The 19,683-nt window shown below is 49.4% G+C and overlaps 12 non-coding genes across 12 annotated transcripts; all 12 read left to right on the top strand.

Annotated features, from left to right (window-relative positions):
• Positions 1-2,068: 2,068 nt before the first annotated feature.
• Trnat-agu (transfer RNA threonine (anticodon AGU)) lies at positions 2,069-2,141 on the top strand. Its single transcript has one exon. It is a non-coding gene; the product is annotated as a tRNA-Thr (tRNA).
• An 880-nt stretch (positions 2,142-3,021) lies between these two features.
• On the top strand, positions 3,022-3,093 carry Trnaa-ggc (transfer RNA alanine (anticodon GGC)). Its single transcript has one exon. It is a non-coding gene; the product is annotated as a tRNA-Ala (tRNA).
• Positions 3,094-3,520: 427 nt separating this feature from the next.
• On the top strand, positions 3,521-3,593 carry Trnat-agu (transfer RNA threonine (anticodon AGU)). Its single transcript has one exon. It is a non-coding gene; the product is annotated as a tRNA-Thr (tRNA).
• Positions 3,594-4,972: 1,379 nt separating this feature from the next.
• On the top strand, positions 4,973-5,045 carry Trnat-agu (transfer RNA threonine (anticodon AGU)). Its single transcript has one exon. It is a non-coding gene; the product is annotated as a tRNA-Thr (tRNA).
• A 1,379-nt stretch (positions 5,046-6,424) lies between these two features.
• Positions 6,425-6,497, top strand: Trnat-agu (transfer RNA threonine (anticodon AGU)). The gene has a single exon. It is a non-coding gene; the product is annotated as a tRNA-Thr (tRNA).
• An 880-nt stretch (positions 6,498-7,377) lies between these two features.
• Trnaa-ggc (transfer RNA alanine (anticodon GGC)) lies at positions 7,378-7,449 on the top strand. Its single transcript has one exon. It is a non-coding gene; the product is annotated as a tRNA-Ala (tRNA).
• A 427-nt stretch (positions 7,450-7,876) lies between these two features.
• On the top strand, positions 7,877-7,949 carry Trnat-agu (transfer RNA threonine (anticodon AGU)). Its single transcript has one exon. It is a non-coding gene; the product is annotated as a tRNA-Thr (tRNA).
• A 1,379-nt stretch (positions 7,950-9,328) lies between these two features.
• Trnat-agu (transfer RNA threonine (anticodon AGU)) lies at positions 9,329-9,401 on the top strand. Its single transcript has one exon. It is a non-coding gene; the product is annotated as a tRNA-Thr (tRNA).
• Positions 9,402-10,780: 1,379 nt separating this feature from the next.
• Trnat-agu (transfer RNA threonine (anticodon AGU)) lies at positions 10,781-10,853 on the top strand. Its single transcript has one exon. It is a non-coding gene; the product is annotated as a tRNA-Thr (tRNA).
• A 1,379-nt stretch (positions 10,854-12,232) lies between these two features.
• Positions 12,233-12,305, top strand: Trnat-agu (transfer RNA threonine (anticodon AGU)). The gene has a single exon. It is a non-coding gene; the product is annotated as a tRNA-Thr (tRNA).
• A 1,377-nt stretch (positions 12,306-13,682) lies between these two features.
• On the top strand, positions 13,683-13,755 carry Trnat-agu (transfer RNA threonine (anticodon AGU)). Its single transcript has one exon. It is a non-coding gene; the product is annotated as a tRNA-Thr (tRNA).
• Positions 13,756-15,123: 1,368 nt separating this feature from the next.
• Trnat-agu (transfer RNA threonine (anticodon AGU)) lies at positions 15,124-15,196 on the top strand. The gene has a single exon. It is a non-coding gene; the product is annotated as a tRNA-Thr (tRNA).
• The last annotated feature ends 4,487 nt before the right edge of the window (positions 15,197-19,683 follow it).

The following is a 19,683-nucleotide window of genomic DNA, read 5'->3' as shown; positions in this document are numbered from 1 at the left end:
CGCCTTTGTACTCTGCTCCCTTCACCGCTAGAAACAAACCAACCATCGTGTCCGTGCGCATCTGAGTCGCAAAGAATGGGGAATAGCGCAGTTTGCTCGTGCATGGGGCGTAGCTCAGTTGGTAGAGCGTTCGCTTGGCATGTGTAAGGTCCAGGGTTCAAGCCGCGGGGCCTCCATTTTTTGTGGTCAGTGCATGGTAAGTGTTGGTCGCGGCGAACCTAAAGGCACGCAAGATGTTGCAAAGCCAGCGTCACAGACTGATATGATGTATACTGACGTAAGGAGAGCAAGATGTAAGTGTGGGGACCGGCTGTTATCGAGGTGTCATCGAGTGCAGATCTGTCTTAGGTATCGCGGCTTAACCTCATTGAAGTCTAGAGGGTGGACAACACGTTGGTCTTACTCAGAGCGGTGTCCGAATTCTATTTTCGACGTTATACGTGCCACTTTCATTTTGGCAACTACGATTCGATACAGAATGCACGAAACCTGAAAGACACCCTAACGGATACATAGAGAGTAGTGTTTGTCTGCTGAATAATGGGAGTGCACGGGTCTGTGTCGTCTATATGGCTGTATGTAGCACCATTAGTCTTGGGGGGGGGGGGGGGGGGCGGGCGGGCGTAGCTCAGATGGTAGAGCGCTCTCTTAGTATGCGAGAGGTACTGGGATCAATACCCAGTGCCTGCAGGATTTTTAACACACCTACATGCGCACCTTGAATTGCAAGTGGAATACTTCACAGCCAGCAGATGTGTCTAGGAAGATACAAGCTTGCGCCGAGTTCATGTAAATCCCACTGCACATTCCTATTCTTTGCGTGCAGTCAGCTGCTCCTGGTGTTGTTAGTTGTGACTGCTGATAACAGATGCCGTAGCAATCAATTCATGGAGTGAGTTGTATGTTTTGCGATAGTCTGTCTCTGACAAGCAAGCACAGGTGACATAGGTGCGAACACAGGAAGCTTGCAGACCCTCGCTGCCTGCAGACACCGAGCAGCCACACTAGGAGGGCGGCCTAAGCCGTAGGCGAATTGTGCTCATTCGCTTTGGCGCGACGTCGAACTATAAATAATGCTGTCACTAGCGTGAGCGTTGCGTGAGCGTCGTGGAAAGTCGGAAAAGTCGGCTGCGAGGGTGAGTGCCAAGTTTGGGGAGCGTTTCGTAGTATGCGCAGTGCAATGGAGACGCGGAAACTTGTTGTGGCCCAGTGTTTTGCAGTTGGACGACAAGATTGGTACACAGTAGTAAAGAGCGAGGCACTGAGTTGGCATAAATAATGTAGTGCACAATGGTTCTCGAGATGTGTTTGTTACCTCAGGTGCTGTATAATTGTCTACAATGAGTGAAAACGGAGCAATTTGTGACGGCTCTTTCAATTTAAGACGTTAAAAACAGACGGAATTTGCATTTGTAATACCAGAGCATCGAAACTACTTGGAACTTTTGTGTATATGAACGGGTCCGCGCCTTTGTACTCTGCTCCCTTCACCGCTACAAACCAACCAACCATCGTGTCCGTGCGCATCTGAGTCGCAAACAATGGGGAATAGCGCAGTTTGCTCGTGCTGGGGCGTAGCTCAGTTGGTAGAGCGTTCGCTTGGCATGTGAAAGGTCCAGGGTTCAAGCCGCGGCGCCTCCATTTTTTGTGGTCAGTGCATGGTAAGTGTTGGTCGCGGCGAACCTAAAGGCACGCAAGATGTTGCAAAGCCAGCGTCACAGACTGATATGATGTATACTGACGTAAGGAGAGCAAGATGTAAGTGTGGGGACCGGCTGTTATCGAGGTGTCATCGAGTGCAGATCTGTCTTAGGTATCGCGGCTTAACCTCATTGAAGTCTAGAGGGTGGACAACACGTTGGTCTTACTCAGAGCGGTGTCCGAATTCTATTTTCGACGTTATACGTGCCACTTTCATTTTGGCAACTACGATTCGATACAGAATGCACGAAACCTGAAAGACACCCTAACGGATACATAGAGAGTAGTGTTTGTCTGCTGAATAATGGGAGTGCAAGGGTCTGTGTCGTCTATATGGCTGTATGTAGCACCACTAGTCTTCGGGGGGGCGGGCGTAGCTCAGATGGTAGAGCGCTCGCTTAGTATGCGAGAGGTACTGGGATCAATACCCAGTGCCTGCAGGATTTTTAACACACCTACATGCGCACCTTGATATGCAAGTGGAATACTTCACAGCCAGCAGATGTGTCTAGGAAGATACAAGCTTGCGCCGAGTTCACGTAAATCCCACTGCACATTCCTATTCTTTGCGTGCAGTCAGCTGCTCCTGGTGTTGTTAGTTGTGACTGCTGATAACAGATGCCGTAGCAATCAATTCATGGAGTGAGTTGTATGTTTTGCGATAGTCTGTCTCTGACAAGCAAGCACAGGTGACATAGGTGCGAACACAGGAAGCTTGCAGACCCTCGCTGCCTGCAGACACCGAGCAGCCACACTAGGAGGGCGGCCTAAGCCGTAGGCGAATTGTGCTCATTCGCTTTGGCGCGACGTCGAACTATAAATAATGCTGTCACTAGCGTGAGCGTTGCGTGAGCGTCGTGGAAAGTCGGAAAAGTCGGCTGCGAGGGTGAGTGCCAAGTTTGGGGAGCGTTTCGTAGTATGTGCAGTGCAATGGAGACGCGGAAACTTGTTGTGGCCCAGTGTTTTGCAGTTGGACGACAAGATTGGTACACAGTAGTAAAGAGCGAGGCACTGAGTTGGCATAAATAATGTAGTGCACAATGGTTCTCGAGATGTGTTTGTTACCTCAGGTGCTGTATAATTGTCTACAATGAGTGAAAACGGAGCAATTTGTGACGGCTCTTTCAATTTAAGACGTTAAAAACAGACGGAATTTGCATTTGTAATACCAGAGCATCGAAACTACTTGGAACTTTTGTGTATATGAACGGGTCCGCGCCTTTGTACTCTGCTCCCTTCACCGCTACAAACCAACCAACCATCGTGTCCGTGCGCATCTGAGTCGCAAACAATGGGGAATAGCGCAGCTTGCTCGTGCATGGGGCGTAGCTCAGTTGGTAGAGCGTTCGCTTGGCATGTGAAAGGCCCAGGGTTCAAGCCGCGGCGCCTACATTTTTTGTGGTCAGTGCATGGTAAGTGTTGGTCGCGGCGAACCTAAAGGCACGCAAGATGTTGCAAAGCCAGCGTCACAGACTGATATGATGTATACTGACGTAAGGAGAGCAAGATGTAAGTGTGGGGACCGGCTGTTATCGAGGTGTCATCGAGTGCAGATCTGTCTTAGGTATCGCGGCTTAACCTCATTGAAGTCTAGAGGGTGGACAACACGTTGGTCTTACTCAGAGCGGTGTCCGAATTCTATTTTCGACGTTATACGTGCCACTTTCATTTTGGCAACTACGATTCGATACAGAATGCACGAAACCTGAAAGACACCCTAACGGATACATAGAGAGTAGTGTTTGTCTGCTGAATAATGGGAGTGCAAGGGTCTGTGTCGTCTATATGGCTGTATGTAGCACCACTAGTCTTCGGGGGGGCGGGCGTAGCTCAGATGGTAGAGCGCTCGCTTAGTATGCGAGAGGTACTGGGATCAATACCCAGTGCCTGCAGGATTTTTAACACACCTACATGCGCACCTTGATATGCAAGTGGAATACTTCACAGCCAGCAGATGTGTCTAGGAAGATACAAGCTTGCGCCGAGTTCACGTAAATCCCACTGCACATTCCTATTCTTTGCGTGCAGTCAGCTGCTCCTGGTGTTGTTAGTTGTGACTGCTGATAACAGATGCCGTAGCAATCAATTCATGGAGTGAGTTGTATGTTTTGCGATAGTCTGTCTCTGACAAGCAAGCACAGGTGACATAGGTGCGAACACAGGAAGCTTGCAGACCCTCGCTGCCTGCAGACACCGAGCAGCCACACTAGGAGGGCGGCCTAAGCCGTAGGCGAATTGTGCTCATTCGCTTTGGCGCGACGTCGAACTATAAATAATGCTGTCACTAGCGTGAGCGTTGCGTGAGCGTCGTGGAAAGTCGGAAAAGTCGGCTGCGAGGGTGAGTGCCAAGTTTGGGGAGCGTTTCGTAGTATGCGCAGTGCAATGGAGACGCGGAAACTTGTTGTGGCCCAGTGTTTTGCAGTTGGACGACAAGATTGGTACACAGTAGTAAAGAGCGAGGCACTGAGTTGGCATAAATAATGTAGTGCACAATGGTTCTCGAGATGTGTTTGTTACCTCAGGTGCTGTATAATTGTCTACAATGAGTGAAAACGGAGCAATTTGTGACGGCTCTTTCAATTTAAGACGTTAAAAACAGACGGAATTTGCATTTGTAATACCAGAGCATCGAAACTACTTGGAACTTTTGTGTATATGAACGGGTCCGCGCCTTTGTACTCTGCTCCCTTCACCGCTACAAACCAACCAACCATCGTGTCCGTGCGCATCTGAGTCGCAAACAATGGGGAATAGCGCAGTTTGCTCGTGCATGGGGCGTAGCTCAGTTGGTAGAGCGTTCGCTTGGCATGTGAAAGGCCCAGGGTTCAAGCCGCGGCGCCTCCAGTTTTTGTGGTCAGTGCATGGTCAGTGTTGGTCGCGGCGAACCTAAAGGCACGCAAGATGTTGCAAAGCCAGCGTCACAGACTGATATGATGTATACTGACGTAAGGAGAGCAAGATGTAAGTGTGGGTACCGGCTGTTATCGAGGTGTCATCGAGTGCAGATCTGTCTTAGGTATCGCGGCTTAACCTCATTGAAGTCTAGAGGGTGGACAACACGTTGGTCTTACTCAGAGCGGTGTCCGAATTCTATTTTCGACGTTATACGTGCCACTTTCATTTTGGCAACTACGATTCGATACAGAATGCACGAAACCTGAAAGACACCCTAACGGATACATAGAGAGTAGTGTTTGTCTGCTGAATAATGGGAGTGCAAGGGTCTGTGTCGTCTATATGGCTGTATGTAGCACCACTAGTCTTCGGGGGGGCGGGCGTAGCTCAGATGGTAGAGCGCTCGCTTAGTATGCGAGAGGTACTGGGATCAATACCCAGTGCCTGCAGGATTTTTAACACACCTACATGCGCACCTTGATATGCAAGTGGAATACTTCACAGCCAGCAGATGTGTCTAGGAAGATACAAGCTTGCGCCGAGTTCACGTAAATCCCACTGCACATTCCTATTCTTTGCGTGCAGTCAGCTGCTCCTGGTGTTGTTAGTTGTGACTGCTGATAACAGATGCCGTAGCAATCAATTCATGGAGTGAGTTGTATGTTTTGCGATAGTCTGTCTCTGACAAGCAAGCACAGGTGACATAGGTGCGAACACAGGAAGCTTGCAGACCCTCGCTGCCTGCAGACACCGAGCAGCCACACTAGGAGGGCGGCCTAAGCCGTAGGCGAATTGTGCTCATTCGCTTTGGCGCGACGTCGAACTATAAATAATGCTGTCACTAGCGTGAGCGTTGCGTGAGCGTCGTGGAAAGTCGGAAAAGTCGGCTGCGAGGGTGAGTGCCAAGTTTGGGGAGCGTTTCGTAGTATGCGCAGTGCAATGGAGACGCGGAAACTTGTTGTGGCCCAGTGTTTTGCAGTTGGACGACAAGATTGGTACACAGTAGTAAAGAGCGAGGCACTGAGTTGGCATAAATAATGTAGTGCACAATGGTTCTCGAGATGTGTTTGTTACCTCAGGTGCTGTATAATTGTCTACAATGAGTGAAAACGGAGCAATTTGTGACGGCTCTTTCAATTTAAGACGTTAAAAACAGACGGAATTTGCATTTGTAATACCAGAGCATCGAAACTACTTGGAACTTTTGTGTATATGAACGGGTCCGCGCCTTTGTACTCTGCTCCCTTCACCGCTACAAACCAACCAACCATCGTGTCCGTGCGCATCTGAGTCGCAAAGAATGGGGAATAGCGCAGTTTGCTCGTGCATGGGGCGTAGCTCAGTTGGTAGAGCGTTCGCTTGGCATGTGAAAGGCTCAGGGTTCAAGCCGCGGCGCCTCCAGTTTTTGTGGTCAGTGCATGGTAAGTGTTGGTCGCGGCGAACCTAAAGGCACGCAAGATGTTGCAAAGCCAGCGTCACAGACTGATATGATGTATACTGACGTAAGGAGAGCAAGTTGTAAGTGTGGGGACCGGCTGTTATCGAGGTGTCATCGAGTGCAGATCTGTCTTAGGTATCGCGGCTTAACCTCATTGAAGTCTAGAGGGTGGACAACACGTTGGTCTTACTCAGAGCGGTGTCCGAATTCTATTTTCGACGTTATACGTGCCACTTTCATTTTGGCAACTACGATTCGATACAGAATGCACGAAACCTGAAAGACACCCTAACGGATACATAGAGAGTAGTGTTTGTCTGCTGAATAATGGGAGTGCAAGGGTCTGTGTCGTCTATATGGCTGTATGTAGCACCATTAGTCTTCGGGGGGGCGGGCGTAGCTCAGATGGTAGAGCGCTCGCTTAGTATGCGAGAGGTACTGGGATCAATACCCAGTGCCTGCAGGATCTTTAACACACCTACATGCGCACCTTGATATGCAAGTGGAATACTTCACAGCCAGCAGATGTGTCTAGGAAGATACAAGCTTGCGCCGAGTTCACGTAAATCCCACTGCACATTCCTATTCTTTGCGTGCAGTCAGCTGCTCCTGGTGTTGTTAGTTGTGACTGCTGATAACAGATGCCGTAGCAATCAATTCATGGAGTGAGTTGTATGTTTTGCGATAGTCTGTCTCTGACAAGCAAGCACAGGTGACATAGGTGCGAACACAGGAAGCTTGCAGACCCTCGCTGCCTGCAGACACCGAGCAGCCACACTAGGAGGGCGGCCTGAGCCGTAGGCGAATTGTGCTCATTCGCTTTGGCGCGACGTCGAACTATAAATAATGCTGTCACTAGCGTGAGCGTTGCGTGAGCGTCGTGGAAAGTCGGAAAAGTCGGCTGCGAGGGTGAGTGCCAAGTTTGGGGAGCGTTTCGTAGTATGTGCAGTGCAATGGAGACGCGGAAACTTGTTGTGGCCCAGTGTTTTGCAGTTGGACGACAAGATTGGTACACAGTAGTAAAGAGCGAGGCACTGAGTTGGCATAAATAATGTAGTGCACAATGGTTCTCGAGATGTGTTTGTTACCTCAGGTGCTGTATAATTGTCTACAATGAGTGAAAACGGAGCAATTTGTGACGGCTCTTTCAATTTAAGACGTTAAAAACAGACGGAATTTGCATTTGTAATACCAGAGCATCGAAACTACTTGGAACTTTTGTGTATATGAACGGGTCCGCGCCTTTGTACTCTGCTCCCTTCACCGCTACAAACCAACCAACCATCGTGTCCGTGCGCATCTGAGTCGCAAACAATGGGGAATAGCGCAGCTTGCTCGTGCATGGGGCGTAGCTCAGTTGGTAGAGCGTTCGCTTGGCATGTGAAAGGCCCAGGGTTCAAGCCGCGGCGCCTACATTTTTTGTGGTCAGTGCATGGTAAGTGTTGGTCGCGGCGAACCTAAAGGCACGCAAGATGTTGCAAAGCCAGCGTCACAGACTGATATGATGTATACTGACGTAAGGAGAGCAAGATGTAAGTGTGGGGACCGGCTGTTATCGAGGTGTCATCGAGTGCAGATCTGTCTTAGGTATCGCGGCTTAACCTCATTGAAGTCTAGAGGGTGGACAACACGTTGGTCTTACTCAGAGCGGTGTCCGAATTCTATTTTCGACGTTATACGTGCCACTTTCATTTTGGCAACTACGATTCGATACAGAATGCACGAAACCTGAAAGACACCCTAACGGATACATAGAGAGTAGTGTTTGTCTGCTGAATAATGGGAGTGCAAGGGTCTGTGTCGTCTATATGGCTGTATGTAGCACCACTAGTCTTCGGGGGGGCGGGCGTAGCTCAGATGGTAGAGCGCTCGCTTAGTATGCGAGAGGTACTGGGATCAATACCCAGTGCCTGCAGGATTTTTAACACACCTACATGCGCACCTTGATATGCAAGTGGAATACTTCACAGCCAGCAGATGTGTCTAGGAAGATACAAGCTTGCGCCGAGTTCACGTAAATCCCACTGCACATTCCTATTCTTTGCGTGCAGTCAGCTGCTCCTGGTGTTGTTAGTTGTGACTGCTGATAACAGATGCCGTAGCAATCAATTCATGGAGTGAGTTGTATGTTTTGCGATAGTCTGTCTCTGACAAGCAAGCACAGGTGACATAGGTGCGAACACAGGAAGCTTGCAGACCCTCGCTGCCTGCAGACACCGAGCAGCCACACTAGGAGGGCGGCCTAAGCCGTAGGCGAATTGTGCTCATTCGCTTTGGCGCGACGTCGAACTATAAATAATGCTGTCACTAGCGTGAGCGTTGCGTGAGCGTCGTGGAAAGTCGGAAAAGTCGGCTGCGAGGGTGAGTGCCAAGTTTGGGGAGCGTTTCGTAGTATGCGCAGTGCAATGGAGACGCGGAAACTTGTTGTGGCCCAGTGTTTTGCAGTTGGACGACAAGATTGGTACACAGTAGTAAAGAGCGAGGCACTGAGTTGGCATAAATAATGTAGTGCACAATGGTTCTCGAGATGTGTTTGTTACCTCAGGTGCTGTATAATTGTCTACAATGAGTGAAAACGGAGCAATTTGTGACGGCTCTTTCAATTTAAGACGTTAAAAACAGACGGAATTTGCATTTGTAATACCAGAGCATCGAAACTACTTGGAACTTTTGTGTATATGAACGGGTCCGCGCCTTTGTACTCTGCTCCCTTCACCGCTACAAACCAACCAACCATCGTGTCCGTGCGCATCTGAGTCGCAAACAATGGGGAATAGCGCAGTTTGCTCGTGCATGGGGCGTAGCTCAGTTGGTAGAGCGTTCGCTTGGCATGTGAAAGGCCCAGGGTTCAAGCCGCGGCGCCTCCAGTTTTTGTGGTCAGTGCATGGTAAGTGTTGGTCGCGGCGAACCTAAAGGCACGCAAGATGTTGCAAAGCCAGCGTCACAGACTGATATGATGTATACTGACGTAAGGAGAGCAAGATGTAAGTGTGGGTACCGGCTGTTATCGAGGTGTCATCGAGTGCAGATCTGTCTTAGGTATCGCGGCTTAACCTCATTGAAGTCTAGAGGGTGGACAACACGTTGGTCTTACTCAGAGCGGTGTCCGAATTCTATTTTCGACGTTATACGTGCCACTTTCATTTTGGCAACTACGATTCGATACAGAATGCACGAAACCTGAAAGACACCCTAACGGATACATAGAGAGTAGTGTTTGTCTGCTGAATAATGGGAGTGCAAGGGTCTGTGTCGTCTATATGGCTGTATGTAGCACCACTAGTCTTCGGGGGGGCGGGCGTAGCTCAGATGGTAGAGCGCTCGCTTAGTATGCGAGAGGTACTGGGATCAATACCCAGTGCCTGCAGGATTTTTAACACACCTACATGCGCACCTTGATATGCAAGTGGAATACTTCACAGCCAGCAGATGTGTCTAGGAAGATACAAGCTTGCGCCGAGTTCACGTAAATCCCACTGCACATTCCTATTCTTTGCGTGCAGTCAGCTGCTCCTGGTGTTGTTAGTTGTGACTGCTGATAACAGATGCCGTAGCAATCAATTCATGGAGTGAGTTGTATGTTTTGCGATAGTCTGTCTCTGACAAGCAAGCACAGGTGACATAGGTGCGAACACAGGAAGCTTGCAGACCCTCGCTGCCTGCAGACACCGAGCAGCCACACTAGGAGGGCGGCCTAAGCCGTAGGCGAATTGTGCTCATTCGCTTTGGCGCGACGTCGAACTATAAATAATGCTGTCACTAGCGTGAGCGTTGCGTGAGCGTCGTGGAAAGTCGGAAAAGTCGGCTGCGAGGGTGAGTGCCAAGTTTGGGGAGCGTTTCGTAGTATGCGCAGTGCAATGGAGACGCGGAAACTTGTTGTGGCCCAGTGTTTTGCAGTTGGACGACAAGATTGGTACACAGTAGTAAAGAGCGAGGCACTGAGTTGGCATAAATAATGTAGTGCACAATGGTTCTCGAGATGTGTTTGTTACCTCAGGTGCTGTATAATTGTCTACAATGAGTGAAAACGGAGCAATTTGTGACGGCTCTTTCAATTTAAGACGTTAAAAACAGACGGAATTTGCATTTGTAATACCAGAGCATCGAAACTACTTGGAACTTTTGTGTATATGAACGGGTCCGCGCCTTTGTACTCTGCTCCCTTCACCGCTACAAACCAACCAACCATCGTGTCCGTGCGCATCTGAGTCGCAAACAATGGGGAATAGCGCAGTTTGCTCGTGCATGGGGCGTAGCTCAGTTGGTAGAGCGTTCGCTTGGCATGTGAAAGGCCCAGGGTTCAAGCCGCGGCGCCTCCAGTTTTTGTGGTCAGTGCATGGTCAGTGTTGGTCGCGGCGAACCTAAAGGCACGCAAGATGTTGCAAAGCCAGCGTCACAGACTGATATGATGTATACTGAGGTAAGGAGAGCAAGATGTAAGTGTGGGTACCGGCTGTTATCGAGGTGTCATCGAGTGCAGATCTGTCTTAGGTATCGCGGCTTAACCTCATTGAAGTCTAGAGGGTGGACAACACGTTGGTCTTACTCAGAGCGGTGTCCGAATTCTATTTTCGACGTTATACGTGCCACTTTCATTTTGGCAACTACGATTCGATACAGAATGCACGAAACCTGAAAGACACCCTAACGGATACATAGAGAGTAGTGTTTGTCTGCTGAATAATGGGAGTGCAAGGGTCTGTGTCGTCTATATGGCTGTATGTAGCACCACTAGTCTTCGGGGGGGCGGGCGTAGCTCAGATGGTAGAGCGCTCGCTTAGTATGCGAGAGGTACTGGGATCAATACCCAGTGCCTGCAGGATTTTTAACACACCTACATGCGCACCTTGATATGCAAGTGGAATACTTCACAGCCAGCAGATGTGTCTAGGAAGATACAAGCTTGCGCCGAGTTCACGTAAATCCCACTGCACATTCCTATTCTTTGCGTGCAGTCAGCTGCTCCTGGTGTTGTTAGTTGTGACTGCTGATAACAGATGCCGTAGCAATCAATTCATGGAGTGAGTTGTATGTTTTGCGATAGTCTGTCTCTGACAAGCAAGCACAGGTGACATAGGTGCGAACACAGGAAGCTTGCAGACCCTCGCTGCCTGCAGACACCGAGCAGCCACACTAGGAGGGCGGCCTAAGCCGTAGGCGAATTGTGCTCATTCGCTTTGGCGCGACGTCGAACTATAAATAATGCTGTCACTAGCGTGAGCGTTGCGTGAGCGTCGTGGAAAGTCGGAAAAGTCGGCTGCGAGGGTGAGTGCCAAGTTTGGGGAGCGTTTCGTAGTATGCGCAGTGCAATGGAGACGCGGAAACTTGTTGTGGCCCAGTGTTTTGCAGTTGGACGACAAGATTGGTACACAGTAGTAAAGAGCGAGGCACTGAGTTGGCATAAATAATGTAGTGCACAATGGTTCTCGAGATGTGTTTGTTACCTCAGGTGCTGTATAATTGTCTACAATGAGTGAAAACGGAGCAATTTGTGACGGCTCTTTCAATTTAAGACGTTAAAAACAGACGGAATTTGCATTTGTAATACCAGAGCATCGAAACTACTTGGAACTTTTGTGTATATGAACGGGTCCGCGCCTTTGTACTCTGCTCCCTTCACCGCTACAAACCAACCAACCATCGTGTCCGTGCGCATCTGAGTCGCAAAGAATGGGGAATAGCGCAGTTTGCTCGTGCATGGGGCGTAGCTCAGTTGGTAGAGCGTTCGCTTGGCATGTGAAAGGCCCAGGGTTCAAGCCGCGGCGCCTCCAGTTTTTGTGGTCAGTGCATGGTAAGTGTTGGTCGCGGCGAACCTAAAGGCACGCAAGATGTTGCAAAGCCAGCGTCACAGACTGATATGATGTATACTGACGTAAGGAGAGCAAGTTGTAAGTGTGGGGACCGGCTGTTATCGAGGTGTCATCGAGTGCAGATCTGTCTTAGGTATCGCGGCTTAACCTCATTGAAGTCTAGAGGGTGGACAACACGTTGGTCTTACTCAGAGCGGTGTCCGAATTCTATTTTCGACGTTATACGTGCCACTTTCATTTTGGCAACTACGATTCGATACAGAATGCACGAAACCTGAAAGACACCCTAACGGATACATAGAGAGTAGTGTTTGTCTGCTGAATAATGGGAGTGCAAGGGTCTGTGTCGTCTATATGGCTGTATGTAGCACCATTAGTCTTCGGGGGGGCGGGCGTAGCTCAGATGGTAGAGCGCTCGCTTAGTATGCGAGAGGTACTGGGATCAATACCCAGTGCCTGCAGGATCTTTAACACACCTACATGCGCACCTTGATATGCAAGTGGAATACTTCACAGCCAGCAGATGTGTCTAGGAAGATACAAGCTTGCGCCGAGTTCACGTAAATCCCACTGCACATTCCTATTCTTTGCGTGCAGTCAGCTGCTCCTGGTGTTGTTAGTTGTGACTGCTGATAACAGATGCCGTAGCAATCAATTCATGGAGTGAGTTGTATGTTTTGCGATAGTCTGTCTCTGACAAGCAAGCACAGGTGACATAGGTGCGAACACAGGAAGCTTGCAGACCCTCGCTGCCTGCAGACACCGAGCAGCCACACTAGGAGGGCGGCCTGAGCCGTAGGCGAATTGTGCTCATTCGCTTTGGCGCGACGTCGAACTATAAATAATGCTGTCACTAGCGTGAGCGTTGCGTGAGCGTCGTGGAAAGTCGGAAAAGTCGGCTGCGAGGGTGAGTGCCAAGTTTGGGGAGCGTTTCGTAGTATGCGCAGTGCAATGGAGACGCGGAAACTTGTTGTGGCCCAGTGTTTTGCAGTTGGACGACAAGATTGGTACACAGTAGTAAAGAGCGAGGCACTGAGTTGGCATAAATAATGTAGTGCACAATGGTTCTCGAGATGTGTTTGTTACCTCAGGTGCTGTATAATTGTCTACAATGAGTGGAAACGGAGCAATTTGTGACGGCTCTTTCAATTTAAGACGTTAAAAACAGACGGAATTTGCATTTGTAATACCAGAGCATCGAACTACTTGGAACTTTTGTGTATATGAACGGGTCCGCGCCTTTGTACTCTGCTCCCTTCACCGCTACAAACCAACCAACCATCGTGTCCGTGCGCATCTGAGTCGCAAACAATGGGGAATAGCGCAGTTTGCTCGTGCATGGGGCGTAGCTCAGTTGGTAGAGCGTTCGCTTGGCATGTGAAAGGTCCAGGGTTCAAGCCGCGGCGCCTCCATTTTTTGTGGTCAGTGCATGGTAAGTGTTGGTCGCGGCGAACCTAAAGGCACGCAAGATGTTGCAAAGCCAGCGTCACAGACTGATATGATGTATACTGACGTGAGGATAGCAAGATGTAAGTGTGGGGACCGGCTGTTATCGAGGTGTCATCGAGTGCAGATCTGTCTTAGGTATCGCGGCTTAACCTCATTGAAGTCTAGAGGGTGGACAACACGTTGGTCTTACTCAGAGCGGTGTCCGAATTCTATTTTCGACGTTATACGTGCCACTTTCATTTTGGCAACTACGATTCGATACAGAATGCACGAAACCTGAAAGACACCCTAACGGATACATAGAGAGTAGTGTTTGTCTGCTGAATAATGGGAGTGCAAGGGTCTGTGTCGTCTATATGGCTGTATGTAGCACCATTAGTCTTCGGGGGGCGGGCGTAGCTCAGATGGTAGAGCGCTCGCTTAGTATGCGAGAGGTACTGGGATCAATACCCAGTGCCTGCAGGATTTTTAACACACCTACATGCGCACCTTGATATGCAAGTGGAATACTTCACAGCCAGCAGATGTGTCTAGCAAGATACAAGCTTGCGCCGAGTTCACGTAAATCCCACTGCACATTCCTATTCTTTGCGTGCTGTCAGCTGCTCCTGGTGTTGTTAGTTGTGACTGCTGATAATAGATGCCGTAGCAATCAAATCATGGAGTGAGTTGTATGTTTTGCGATAGTCTGTCTCTGACAAGCAAGCACAGGTGACATAGGTGCGAACACAGGAAGCTTGCAGACCCTCGCTGCCTGCAGACACCGAGCAGCCACACTAGGAGGGCGGCCTAAGCCGTAGGCGAATTGTGCTCATTCGCTTTTGCGCGACGTCGAACTATAAATAATGCTGTCACTAGCGTGAGCGTCGTGGAAAGTCGGAAAAGTCGGCTGCGAGGGTGAGTGCCAAGTTTGGGGAGCGTTTCGTAGTATGCGCAGTGCAATGGAGACGCGGAAACTTGTTGTGGCCCAGTGTTTTGCAGTTGGACGACAAGATTGGTACACAGTAGTAAAGAGCGAGGCACTGAGTCGGCATAAATAATGTAGTGCACAATGGTTCTCGAGATGTGTTTGTTACCTCAGGTGCTGTATAATTGTCTACAATGAGTGAAAACGGAGCAATTTGTGACGGCTCTTTCAATTTAAGACGTTAAAAACAGACGGAATTTGCATTTGTAATACCAGAGCATCGAAACTACTTGGAACTTTTGTGTATATGAACGGGTCCGCGCCTTTGTACTCTGCTCCCTTCACCGCTACAAACAAACCAACCATCGTGTCCGTGCGCATCTGAGTCGCAAACAATGGGGAATAGCGCAGTTTGCTCGTGCATGGGGCGTAGCTCAGTTGGTAGAGCGTTCGCTTGGCATGTGAAAGGTCCAGGGTTCAAGCCGCGGCGCCTCCATTTTTTGTGGTCAGTGCATGGTAAGTGGTGGTCGCGGCGAACCTAAAGGCACGCAAGATGTTGCAAAGCCAGCGTCACAGACTGATATGATGTATACTGACGTAAGGAGAGCAAGATGTAAGTGTGGGTACCGGCTGTTATCGTGGTGTCATCGAGTGCAGATCTGTCTTAGGTATCGCGGCTTAACCTCATTGAAGTCTAGAGGGTGGACAACACGTTGGTCTTACTCAGAGCGGTGTCCGAATTCTATTTTCGACGTTATACGTGCCACTTTCATTTTGGCAACTACGATTCGATACAGAATGCACGAAACCTGAAAGACACCCTAACGGATACATAGAGAGTAGTGTTTGTCTGCTGAATAATGGGAGTGCAAGGGTCTGTGTCGTCTATATGGCTGTATGTAGCACCATTAGTCTTCGGGGGGGCGGGCGTAGCTCAGATGGTAGAGCGCTCGCTTAGTATGCGAGAGGTACTGGGATCAATACCCAGTGCCTGCAGGATTTTTAACACACCTACATGCGCACCTTGATATGCAAGTGGAATACTTCACAGCCAGCAGATGTGTCTAGCAAGATACAAGCTTGCGCCGAGTTCACGTAAATCCCACTGCACATTCCTATTCTTTGCGTGCAGTCAGCTGCTCCTGGTGTTGTTAGTTGTGACTGCTGATAACAGATGCCGTAGCAATCAATTCATGGAGTGAGTTGTATGTTTTGCGATAGTCTGTCTCTGACAAGCAAGCACAGGTGACATAGGTGCGAACACAGGAAGCTTGCAGACCCTCGCTGCCTGCAGACACCGAGCAGCCACACTAGGAGGGCGGCCTAAGCCGTAGGCGAATTGTGCTCATTCGCTTTTGCGCGACGTCGAACTATAAATAATGCTGTCACTAGCGTGAGCGTCGTGGAAAGTCGGAAAAGTCGGCTGCGAGGGTGAGTGCCAAGTTTGGGGAGCGTTTCGTAGTATGCGCAGTGCAATGGAGACGCGGAAACTTGTTGTGGCCCAGTGTTTTGCAGTTGGACGACAAGATTGGTACACAGTAGTAAAGAGCGAGGCACTGAGTTGGCATAAATAATGTAGTGCACAATGGTTCTCGAGATGTGTTTGTTACCTCAGGTGCTGTATAATTGTCTACAATGAGTGAAAACGGAGCAATTTGTGACGGCTCTTTCAATTTAAGACGTTAAAAACAGACGGAATTTGCATTTGTAATACCAGAGCATCGAAACTACTTGGAACTTTTGTGTATATGAACGGGTCCGCGCCTTTGTACTCTGCTCCCTTCACCGCTACAAACCAACCAACCATCGTGTCCGTGCGCATCTGAGTCGCAAACAATGGGGAATAGCGCAGTTTGCTAGTGCATGGGGCGTAGCTCAGTTGGTAGAGCGTTCGCTTGGCATGTGAAAGGTCCAGGGTTCAAGCCGCGGCGCCTCCAATTTTTGTGGTCAGTGCATGGTAAGTGTTGGTCGCGGCGAACCTAAAGGCACGCAAGATGTTGCAAAGCCAGCGTCACAGACTGATATGATGTATACTGACGTAAGGAGAGCAAGATGTAAGTGTGGGTACCGGCTGTTATCGAGGTGTCATCGAGTGCAGATCTGTCTTAGGTATCGCGGCTTAACCTCATTGAAGTCTAGAGGGTGGACAACACGTTGGTCTTACTCAGAGCGGTGTCCGAATTCTATTTTCGACGTTATACGTGCCACTTTCATTTTGGCAACTACGATTCGATACAGAATGCACGAAACCTGAAAGACACCCTAACGGATACATAGAGAGTAGTGTTTGTCTGCTGAATAATGGGAGTGCAAGGGTCTGTGTCGTCTATATGGCTGTATGTAGCACCACTAGTCTTCGGGGGGGCGGGCGTAGCTCAGATGGTATCTCGTTTAGTATGCGAGAGGTACTGGGATCAATACCCAGTGCCTGCAGGATTTTTAACACACCTACATGCGCACCTTGATATGCAAGTGGAATACTTCACAGCCAGCAGATGTGTCTAGGAAGATACAAGCTTGCGCCGAGTTCACGTAAATCCCACTGCACATTCCTATTCTTTGCGTGCAGTCAGCTGCTCCTGGTGTTGTTAGTTGTGACTGCTGATAACAGATGCCGTAGCAATCAATTCATGGAGTGAGTTGTATGTTTTGCGATAGTCTGTCTCTGACAAGCAAGCACAGGTGACATAGGTGCGAACACAGGAAGCTTGCAGACCCTCGCTGCCTGCAGACACCGAGCAGCCACACTAGGAGGGCGGCCTAAGCCGTAGGCGAATTGTGCTCATTCGCTTTGGCGCGACGTCGAACTATAAATAATGCTGTCACTAGCGTGAGCGTTGCGTGAGCGTCGTGGAATGTCGGAAAAGTCGGCTGCGAGGGTGAGTGCCAAGTTTGGGGAGCGTTTCGTAGTATTCGCAGTGCAATGGAGACGCGGAAACTTGTTGTGGCCCAGTGTTTTGCAGTTGGACGACAAGATTGGTACACAGTAGTAAAGAGCGAGGCACTGAGTTGGCATAAATAATGTAGTGCACAATGGTTCTCGAGATGTGTTTGTTACCTCAGGTGCTGTATAATTGTCTACAATGAGTGAAAACGGAGCAATTTGTGACGGCTCTTTCAATTTAAGACGTTAAAAACAGACGGAATTTGCATTTGTAATACCAGAGCATCGAAACTACTTGGAACTTTTGTGTATATGAACGGGTCCGCGCCTTTGTACTCTGCTCCCTTCACCGCTACAAACCAACCAACCATCGTGTCCGTGCGCATCTGAGTCGCAAACAATGGGGAATAGCGCAGTTTGCTCGTGCTGGGGCGTAGCTCAGTTGGTAGAGCGTTCGCTTGGCATGTGAAAGGTCCAGGGTTCAAGCCGCGGCGCCTCCATTTTTTGTGGTCAGTGCATGGTAAGTGTTGGTCGCGGCGAACCTAAAGGCACGCAAGATGTTGCAAAGCCAGCGTCACAGACTGATATGATGTATACTGACGTAAGGAGAGCAAGATGTAAGTGTGGGGACCGGCTGTTATCGAGGTGTCATCGAGTGCAGATCTGTCTTAGGTATCGCGGCTTAACCTCATTGAAGTCTAGAGGGTGGACAACACGTTGGTCTTACTCAGAGCGGTGTCCGAATTCTATTTTCGACGTTATATGTGCCACTTTCATTTTGGCAACTACGATTCGATACAGAATGCACGAAACCTGAAAGACACCCTAACGGATACATAGAGAGTAGTGTTTGTCTGCTGAATAATGGGAGTGCAAGGGTCTGTGTCGTCTATATGGCTGTATGTAGCACCATTAGTCTTCGGGGGGGCGGGCGTAGCTCAGATGGTATCTTGTTTAGTATGCGAGAGGTACTGGGATCAATACCCAGTGCCTGCAGGATTTTTAACACACCTACATGCGCACCTTGATATGCAAGTGGAATACTTCACAGCCAGCAGATGTGTCTAGGAAGATACAAGCTTGCGCCGAGTTCACGTAAATCCCACTGCACATTCCTATTCTTTGCGTGCAGTCAGCTGCTCCTGGTGTTGTTAGTTGTGGCTGCTGATAACAGATGCCGTAGCAATCAATTCTTCGAGTGAGTTGTATGTTTTGCGATAGTCTGTCTCTGACAAGCAAGCACAGGTGACATAGGTGCGAACACAGGAAGCTTGCAGACCCTCGCTGCCTGCAGACACCGAGCAGCCACACTAGGAGGGCGGCCTAAGCCGTAGGCGAATTGTGCTCATTCGCTTTTGCGCGACGTCGAACTATAAATAATGCTGTCACTAGCGTGAGCGTCGTGGAAAGTCGGAAAAGTCGGCTGCGAGGGTGAGTGCCAAGTTTGGGGAGCGTTTCGTAGTATGCGCAGTGCAATGGAGACGCGGAAACTTGTTGTGGCCCAGTGTTTTGCAGTTGGACGACAAGATTGGTACACAGTAGTAAAGAGCGAGGCACTGAGTTGGCATAAATAATGTAGTGCACAATGGTTCTCGAGATGTGTTTGTTACCTCAGGTGCTGTATAATTGTCTACAATGAGTGAAAACGGAGCAATTTGTGACGGCTCTTTCAATTTAAGACGTTAAAAACAGACGGAATTTGCATTTGTAATACCAGAGCATCGAAACTACTTGGAACTTTAGTGTATATGAACGGGTCCGCGCCTTTGTACTCTGCTCCCTTCACCGCTACAAACCAACCAACCATCGTGTCCGTGCGCATCTGAGTCGCAAACAATGGGGAATAGCGCAGTTTGCTCGTGCATGGGGCGTAGCTCAGTTGGTAGAGCGTTCGCTTGGCATGTGAAAGGTCCAGGGTTCAAGCCGCGGCGCCTCCAATTTTTGTGGTCAGTGCATGGTAAGTGTTGGTCGCGGCGAACCTAAAGGCACGCAAGATGTTGCAAAGCCAGCGTCACAGACTGATATGATGTATACTGACGTAAGGAGAGCAAGATGTAAGTGTGGGTACCGGCTGTTATCGAGGTGTCATCGAGTGCAGATCTGTCTTAGGTATCGCGGCTTAACCTCATTGAAGTCTAGAGGGTGGACAACACGTTGGTCTTACTCAGAGCGGTGTCCGAATTCTATTTTCGACGTTATACGTGCCACTTTCATTTTGGCAACTACAATTCGATACAGAATGCACGAAACCTGAAAGACACCCTAACGGATACATAGAGAGTAGTGTTTGTCTGCTGAATAATGGGAGTGCAAGGGTCTGTGTCGTCTATATGGCTGTATGTAGCACCACTAGTCTTCGGGGGGGCGGGCGTAGCTCAGATGGTATCTCGTTTAGTATGCGAGAGGTACTGGGATCAATACCCAGTGCCTGCAGGATTTTTAACACACCTACATGCGCACCTTGATATGCAAGTGGAATACTTCACAGCCAGCAGATGTGTCTAGGAAGATACAAGCTTGCGCCGAGTTCACGTAAATCCCACTGCACATTCCTATTCTTTGCGTGCAGTCAGCTGCTCCTGGTGTTGTTAGTTGTGAC

This window comes from Schistocerca gregaria, chromosome 9, assembly GCF_023897955.1.
Source record: "Schistocerca gregaria isolate iqSchGreg1 chromosome 9, iqSchGreg1.2, whole genome shotgun sequence".
Lineage (NCBI taxonomy): Eukaryota > Metazoa > Arthropoda > Insecta > Orthoptera > Acrididae > Schistocerca > Schistocerca gregaria.
This window is presented reverse-complemented; position numbering and strand designations above follow the sequence as displayed.